Source organism: Megascapheus bottae, chromosome 8, assembly GCF_031878675.1.
Source record: "Megascapheus bottae isolate mThoBot1 chromosome 8, mThoBot2.hap1, whole genome shotgun sequence".
Taxonomy (NCBI): domain Eukaryota; kingdom Metazoa; phylum Chordata; class Mammalia; order Rodentia; family Geomyidae; genus Megascapheus; species Megascapheus bottae.
In genome coordinates this window covers 30,257,396-30,266,339 of record NC_143516.1, presented here as the reverse complement: position 1 = coordinate 30,266,339, position 8,944 = coordinate 30,257,396, and the positions used below count along the sequence as shown (strand labels likewise).

At 33.8% G+C, this 8,944-nt stretch overlaps 1 long non-coding RNA gene across 1 annotated transcript; it reads left to right on the top strand.

The window, feature by feature from the left end:
* Nucleotides 1-396: 396 nt before the first annotated feature.
* On the top strand, nt 397-8,717 carry LOC150059727 (uncharacterized). The gene is made up of 3 exons (XR_016536400.1): nt 397-463; nt 8,178-8,232; nt 8,611-8,717. It is a non-coding gene; the product is annotated as an uncharacterized LOC150059727 (long non-coding RNA).
* Nucleotides 8,718-8,944: the final 227 nt, after the last annotated feature.

Here is an 8,944-nt window from a genome sequence, read left to right as displayed (position 1 = left end):
AATAAGCCTTTGATTTCCATATCCTGGAGTTCATATTGCTACGCCTCATCCTATATGGTCATGTGTACATAGCTTCAAAAATTAATTTCTTCCCACAAAGCAAGATGTTTGTTTATATAAAAATTATTTTACATAAAACTAAAACTATAGCGCTGAACTAATGAAAACTTAATACTAATCTGAAGGTTTTCTCATCATAGAATTGTGATTTATTTCCTGGTCAATTTCCTCTCTGGACAACATGAGTCACTATTGTTTCCCCCACTATGGTCTTTTAAGCCCTTTCTGTGTAAGTTTCATTGATCTTCTCACTTTATGTCTTTCTTCTTTCCTTTTCATTCTAGCTTGAATTATTTAAACAATTAATTTTGAATCTTTAGGTCATCCTGAATACAACTGAAGACCAGGTGGGAATGAATTTCCCTTTGTGGAATGTGGTAAACATCGGTGTTGGGAAATTAAGGTAATATGGATGTATCATAGCACTTGGTAATCAGGGACTTGAAAAAAAATGAGGTAGGATAAGGCAAATGGATTTTGCATTTACAATTGCTTGGCTTGACTTCTTACCTCTTAACAGTTTTTTGGCTGCTTTGTCTTGAGAGGGTTGATTAAGCTTTCTGAACTTTTATTTCTTCTCTGGTAACCAAGGGACAGTCTGAAATTACATTTATGAATGATTAAAACCTTTGTGGTAAATAGGCATCAGGAAGAAAGCTAAGGCAGAAAAATATATTATTTTACCAGGTGTTATAAATCACATTTTAAAACAAGGTGAAAATGTTTTTGTTTTTTAGCAAGTTAATTTGTATGTATGGCAAGTTGGGAAAGAAGAAAATCTTTTTAACCTACAATCTATGCAGTATTCTTACGTACATTCACATGCATGCAAGGAGGGAAAAATAGCCAACCAATTTCTTAATATACTGATATTTAAGTCAGAAAAAATATTATGAAGAGGTTTAGTGGAAATGAACAGATAATATAGGTAGATGAATTTGGAGTTGTATTTTCTCTTATGTTTATTAAGCATAAGGAAAAATTCCATTTGTCAGAATATCTTGTAGCAAAATTAGAAATAGTCTGTCTTAAACTCCATGGGCAAAGGAAAGATGAAAATGCAGCTGTTTGTTATGCCTTTTATCACTAGCATTCCAAAAATAATTTTGCCACATACCGAACAGTCACTATTCTTAAGTCATCGTTTTCTTTGTTAACAAAACTTTAACTGGTAAGTTTTTCTGCATAAGAATAAAAATTATGCTAGACACAGGACTGCAAGCCTAGTGGTCTCAGCCACTTGGGAGGTGGGTAAGGGAGAACTGAAGCTGCAGACTAGCCCCAGGGAAAGTGAATGACGAGCTCCTGTCTTAAAAGCCAACTAAATGCAGAAACAAGCAGGGCTCAAGTGGCAGAGAATGTGAAACCTTGAGTTCAATTCTGAGTACTGAAATAGGAGAATAAAACTAAGAACATTATCATCCAAATTCCTATTTTTGTGAGATCACTAATCCTTACGAGTGATATATCTCTTTCTGTTTGTAGATGAATGCATGTGTTATAAAACAGACCCAAATACACATACCATCACAGTGTAGTTGGTAATCTCTTGGGCCTAGCATATTGCATCATATGTAGTAGAGCCACAATAAACAACTACACTAAGGAGTAAATGAATGCATAAATGATTTCTGGCAACAAACAAAGACCCATTCAGAAATCTTTAATCAAAAGTTTAAAATATTTTTAGATTTTTATTAGTTGTTTTTAATATTTAAGTTTGATTGTAAGATATTAAACTTCATTACATTTATCTTTTGTATTTCACAGTAGAGGTTTTTGCTTTCTCTAAGTATATTTCCAATATTTCGATATTTTTCTGATTGGCACAAAAGGTAATAGTTTTAAATAATAATAACAATTGTGGTTATTTGGCTTGTTGTTAATGGTAATAAGACTTTGTGCTTGTGCGTGTGTGCATGTTTGTGTGTATGTGTAGATTCTGGGGCTTGAACTCAGGGCCTGGGCACTGCTCTTGAGCTTTTTTGCTCAAGCCTAGCTCTCTACCACTTTAACCGGAGCTCCATTTTTGGCTCTTTGGTGATTAATTGTATATTAGAGCCTTAAGGATTCTCATGGCTGGACTGGTTTCAAATCATATTCCTCAGATCTTAACTTCCTGCATAACTAGAATTACAAACACAGCTACAGGTGCCCAGAGGGTAATTAGACTTTCAATAGTAAATGTTCAATATTAATGTTCCAGTGCTTCATTTCGCAGCAGAATGTTGGCAGTTGGCTTCTGAAAGGTAACGTTTAATATATTAATAAGAATATGCATTCACATTTTTGTAAGTTTTCTTAAAATTGATTTTTCTGGTCAATAATAAAGGCCATTATTTTTTAATTTACTAATGATATAAGTTACATGAACTAGTTTCTTAATGTTAAATTATCAGCATTCTTGGAAGTAGTAGCAATTACTTCTTCCTGGTATTTCATTTTAAGTTGTGATAATGCTCCCAGATGTTTTTTTCTTTTTTCTTTTCTTTTCTTTTCTTTTCCTCTCTCTCTCTCTCTCTCTCTCTCTCTCTCTCTCTCTCTCTCTCTCTCTCTCTCTCTCTCTCTCTCTCTTTCTTTCTTTCCTTTTTTTTTTTTGTCAGTCATGGGCTGTCAGGGCCTGATCACTCTCCTTGGACTTTTCTCAAGGCTAGAGCTCTACCACTTGAGTCTCAGCACCACTTCTGGCTTTTTTTCTATGTATGTGGTACCAAGGAATTGAACCTCGGTCTTCGTGCATGCTAGTCAAGCACTCTACCATTAGACCAAACTCCCGGCCTCTCCCTTTTTTTTTTTTCTTTTTTGACTGTTAGCACTAAGTTTATTCTGTCTTTAAAAGACAAGTTTGCAAACTATCAATTTAGATCTATAATCCAGAAATCTCTAACCCATACAGTTAAGAATTATTTATTCTTCCAAAGAAAGCAGGGCTTTTAGATGGAACAATCTATACCCAGATTCATTTCTTGTATAGAAATAAAAACAGAATTGTTAATTTTGACATAATTGTAGATTCACATTTAGTTGTTTTAACTAATATCATATTATTGAAACATGGAGAACTTATCTGAAACACACTAGAACAAAAGGACTGGGGGTGGAGCATGTGGCTCCAGTGGAAGAGGGTTAACATTTGATCACTGTATTCAATAATAATTTTTTTTTTGGTGGGTCATGGGGTTTGAACTCTGCCTGGGCGCTGTCCCTGAGCAGTTCAGCTCAAGGCTACCAATCTACCCTTGAGCCACGCCCCACTTCCTGTTTTCTAGAGGTTAATTGGAGATAAGTGTCTCATGTCCTTTTGTGCCAGAGCTGGCTTTGATCCTTGATCCTCAGACCTCAGCCTCCTGAGTAGCTAGGATTACAGGAGTGAGTCACCACACTCTGCTTCTAGAATAAATTTTTAAAAAAAGAAAGGAGAAGAGAAGAAGGGAGGAGGTTATTAGTTTCTAATTGTTGGAATATTTTCATGCTATCTTCCTTTACTGATTTCTAATTTGATATTTGATTCCAGTTTGAGGATAATAGTATTTATTCAAAGAAGTTTCATGAGAATTACATGAGTTAACACTAGAATAATGTATGACACAAGATAAATATTTGATCAGTTTTATTACTACTGAAAACAGTTAAAATCTTACATGAAGTGTTTCAATGAGTACAAAATTGCTACTGGAAAGATTTAGCAGTATAATACATACAAAGGAAAGTGAAGAATACAAACTAGAGTACACAAAATTATTCATATGAGACGTTCTACTTGGATAAACCCAAGGTTTTAATATCGTAATTGAATAAAATACCAATGTATGAAGCATTGTTCACTTTATACTAGACATAGAAAATTACAAAAGAAGAACATAACTTCAGAAGCAAGTATGACAAGACAATATTTGGTTTTTGAAGAACAATATCAAAAATACTGGTAAAATGTAAAAGAGAGCAAAACAGGCAAAAATTCCCTCACACTAAAACATGTTTTCAGCTCACCAAAACCAAGATTCATGAAAATAAAAGATGAGGAGAAAGATAATCTAGAGTTAAAAGAGAAGACAGATTTATGTCAAGTGTAAATGCAACCTGGGAAAATGAGCTTTAATTTCAAATTTCTTTTACATGATTTTTTCCTAATAAATGCTGAATAGTTGTCAAGTGCTCTTCTAATTATGCAGCAGAAAGATCAACAGGTAAGATTTAACAACACTATGCAGGGATGAATTGCTGAAGATTTTAAATTTAATTTTTTAACTGTAATCATGGCTAATATGGAGCATGAAGAGTTAGAGGCTGGCTTAACTTTTTGCTCGTGCTAATTAAAGACATGTCTGCTGGGAAAATCCAAGTCCCTAGAATCAGGAATATTCTTCTATAGATATGTTGAACCATTTTGCTTCAGAAAAAGTAAGAATCAAGAATTTAAAGAAATAGATACTGAAAAGATTTTCTTTGAAGCTTCTTTAACATTGGAGAAAAAAAAAAGTTAAAACAGCTTGTCTTAGTTCCTACACTGGTATTGATCTGTTTTATTAACTAAGTTTATTATGAACCCTTTTACCATTAAATTATGGCCTAGTTCAGGGCACATTGGTCATATAAAAGAAAAGCAATTGTGGATGTTTAGAATGCAAACCTTAGCATTTCCCATTCTGGTAAGCTCAGTGGGTGATACTATTAGTTCTGAGCCAAACTGCAGGAACTGGCTTCCAAATAGCTTGACCTAAAATAAAGATAATAGAGGAGCTATTTTCTCTGGTTTCCTTTCACAATTGCTTTTGGGTTTTTTTGTTTGTTTGGATAAAAACACCAAGGATCACTCCACCATTTGGTTAAAACACATTTCTTGCAGAGTCCTTTCCTTCTCCAGATGTAGAAAACAACCCTGTTTAAGTTAGTGCAATAAATCTTAGGAATAAAGGAACTATTGTCACTTCTTTGTCCAGTCAGTCACAAAAGGCTGTGTGAAGCTTGCATTCCAGAGGTGTATTCATTCAATCCCACAAAGTGGTCCTTTTAACTAGCACTTAATTTCCTCTAGACTTTATTTTTCTTTTTTTGATGTTCCCACCAAATGAAGTTACTATTGGCCCTTTGTAAGTAGCCAAAATATGGCTTTTTTTTTCTTCTTAGCCTCAAAAGGATTAGCTTTTATTTCCATATTAGTTTGAAATTGCTTTTCCATTAAATATTTCTTCTGATCTTTATAGCAGCTTTTGTGGCATAGGCAAGTGTTACCATTCTCCATTTTCTTTGGCATAATATCTTCTTTTTGGTGTATTTTTTTCATACTATGGCCTTTTGCATCAAAGTTATACTAGAATCATAAGACAAGTAGAGAATAGCCACTTTTCATTCATTATGTATAAAGTTTCATGTAGAATGGAATCTTTTATGGTAATTGTTTGGTGTTATTTGTTAATGAAATAATTCTGCATTGAATTGCCATTATAATTCTAATTTCTTTAATAGAAATAAAATCATTTAAGTTATTTTTTAAATCTTGTTTATTCTAGTTTTGTAAGTTTCCCATGTCAAGAATTATTCATGTTATGAAGCTTGGCAAATTGGCAAAAAGTTCGTACATTATTTTTTATAATTTTAATGTTCATATGGGCTGACTTGATATGTCCTCTTGATATTTCAAGAAATGGAATTATTCTTTTTCCATGATCAGTCTTGCTATAGGTTTATTAATTTTATTAAGCTAAGAATTAACTGATTATGTTAATTTTCTCTACTCTTTTTTATTTAATTTTGCTGTAATTGTTATTCCTTTTTTTTTTCTTATTGTTCTGGTTTAATTTTCTCTTCTGGCCCTGAAGACAGACACTTAAATTGTCAATTGAAACAGTCCTGTGTCTCTACCATATTTAACACTATATATGTATATACATATATATATACATATATATATATATATATGCCATTCCTAGGGCTTGAACACAGGGCCTGAGAACTGACTTTGGGCTTTTCTCAAGGCTGGAGCTCTACCCCTTGAGCTATAGTACCACTTCTGACTTTTTCTATGTATATGGTACTGAGGAATTTAACCTGGGTTTTTGTGCATGCTAGGCAAGCATTCTACCACAAGGCCAAACAACTGGCCCATATGCTATATTTTTTATAAGCATTCAAATTATATAATTCACTGGTTATTTAGAAATATTTTGCTTGATTCTTAATATTTGAGGCTTTTAAATTATGGTTTTTATTGATTTCTAGGATTCTGCTCGATCAGATAAGCAATTCTTTACGTTTTTCCTTTTATAAAATAAAGTTGGACATAGCAGCAGAAATTGGGAGTATCACAGTTTGAGAATAGTCTGGGCAAAAGTTTTGCAAGATCTCAATCAATAAGAAACTGGGCACGGTGGCACATTCCTGCCTCTCAGATACTTGGGAAGCATAAATAGGAAAATCACTGGATCATTGTCCAGGCTAGCCCAGTCATAACTTTATGAAAAAATAACTTTTTGAAAAATAATAAAAATGTGCTTGAAAAATGATGAAAGCATGTGGGATACTGGTGAATCACATATGTAATTCTAGCTACTGAGAGCTGGAGTACTGTAGTTCAAAGCCAGTCTGAGGAAAAAACTCCATAAGGCTCCATCTGCAAATAACCAGCAAAATATCAGAAGGGAGGTAAGGCTCAAGTAGTACGTCATCAGTGATGAACAAGAAAGCAGAGCAAGAGTCTGAGGCCCTAAGTTCAAGCAAAAGAAAAACAAAATGAAAAAATGAGAACAAACAGGGTCAGGGGTGTGGCTTAAGTGGTAGAGCATTTGCCTATACAGGTCTAATACTCCAAGTTCAAACCTCAAATTTCAAATGACAGCAACAACAAAAAAGCCTCAAAATACTTGTTAAGGCCTACAGCGTGTTCTAATGACTCATTCTGAAGTCTTTGTTCTTTTACAAGGATAAATGATACAATATCTACCTAGAGTTACAACATACAGTTTTAGGAAATATCTTTTGTCTCTTTTATCCATCCTGTTTTGAAATCTGCTTTGTCTATGATTAATATTGTCATACTGATGTCTTAATCCTCAACCACTGCCAAATGTAACTTTTCAATTCTTTTCTTTGGATATATCTGTGGTATATGTATATTAAAATGGATCCTTTATATGCAGCTCTGAGGTTTGGTCTCACTTTTCTTTCTGATCCGATGGTCCCAGTTTTTAAATTTTTAACTAAAGTTTAATATGATTATTGTCCTTTTGTATTAATTAGCTAATTTAATTAATTTAGTAATGCAGCTTGAAATCAGGGCCTCAGTGCTGTCCCTGAGCTTCTTTGCTCCAAGATAGCACTCTACCACTTTAAGCAACAACTCCAATTCCAGTTTTCTGGCAGTTAACTGGAGAAAAGAGTTGCGCAGACTTTCTTACCTGGGCTGGCTTTGAATTGTAATCTTCAAATCTCAGCCTCCTGCATAGCTACGATTGCAGGCAGGAGCCATGTGCACCTGGCCCCTTTTTCCCTTTTGGTATAGCTTAGTTTCTGCTTTCTTTTGGTCACTCTGTTAGTTTCCAGTATTTCATTTGAATCTTTCTGTTGGAAAAGATTCAAATGCTATAATAATGTTAGCTATACTTGGTTGCAGTATTATTTATTGCTTGCTGTAGAAATCATTATAGGCATCCTCTTTTTTTTTTTTTTTTTGCCAGTCCTGGGCTCGGGCTCAGGGCCTGAGCACTGTCCTTGGATTTTTTCAAGGCTAGAGAGCTCACTTGAGCCTCAGTACCACTTCTGGCTTTTTTGTATGTATGTGGTACCAAGGAATCGAACCAGGGTCTTCATGCATGCTAAGCAAGCACTTTAACCACTAGGCCAAACTCCTGGCCTATGCATCTTCTTTCTATCATAGTAGTCTTAAAGTTCATTTTATACACATTCAAGTGAAATTCTATTTATTATTATCATTCTTCATTTCATTTTCAAATATTCAATAATGACGAGCATATAAAATTCTACAATGCCAATGTTATTGTTTTCCCCTAAAAATCTTTCTTTTTTTGCCAAATAGTCTATGAGAAGAATAAAAATGAGTTATTTATAGTTACCTTACTTTTGCTATTTCTGATGATGTTTTTTAATTAACATATTGGAAGATTTCCTATCTCTGATATTTGATCTCCAGCTGCAAATTTTGGTGAGTATTTTGAGGTATGTAATTTGCTTTTATTTTATGAAATCATCCAGCTTTCATTTACATGGCACATTTTCATTTTACTCTATTATTTAAAGTATTTTTTGCTGGCTCTAATATATATATATATATATATATATATATTCCTCTTCTTAACACATGAACTATGTTATTTAACTCTGACTTTATTTTGATAATGCATCATAGTTCTAATAATCAGCAAAGCTCTCTTGCTTTAGTCCTTGTCTTGAAAACTTTTCGTTTATATCCATGGCTCAGAACTTCTCTCAACGCAACATCACAGTTCAGCTTTGCTTCTCTTCTCTGCATGGGAGGAAAAGCAGGCAGAAAAGCAAAAGAAATAAAGACCTCACTCTAGTATTGCTTCCCCCAAGGATCTGAGCTTCTGTTGCCGAGAAACCAGAGCAGGATTGCTCATGTATGTGGGCAGTGTCCAGTCAACAGGCAGTGAAGAATTGAATCCTGGGACCACTTAGTACATCGAGCCAGAAGACTTGATCTGTCTCATTTTGAAAGTAGACTCTTCTACCTCTATTAAACACAGTTGGTCACTTTCTATTTCATAGCTATGTTTTTCCTGCTGTTCATTATTTTGTTATCATCTTCACATATTTATGCACACATATATATACATATATGCAAATGTATACATGGATAATTTGAATATTCATTCTTGATTGTTAAAACCTATGACCAAAAGTTGTTTCT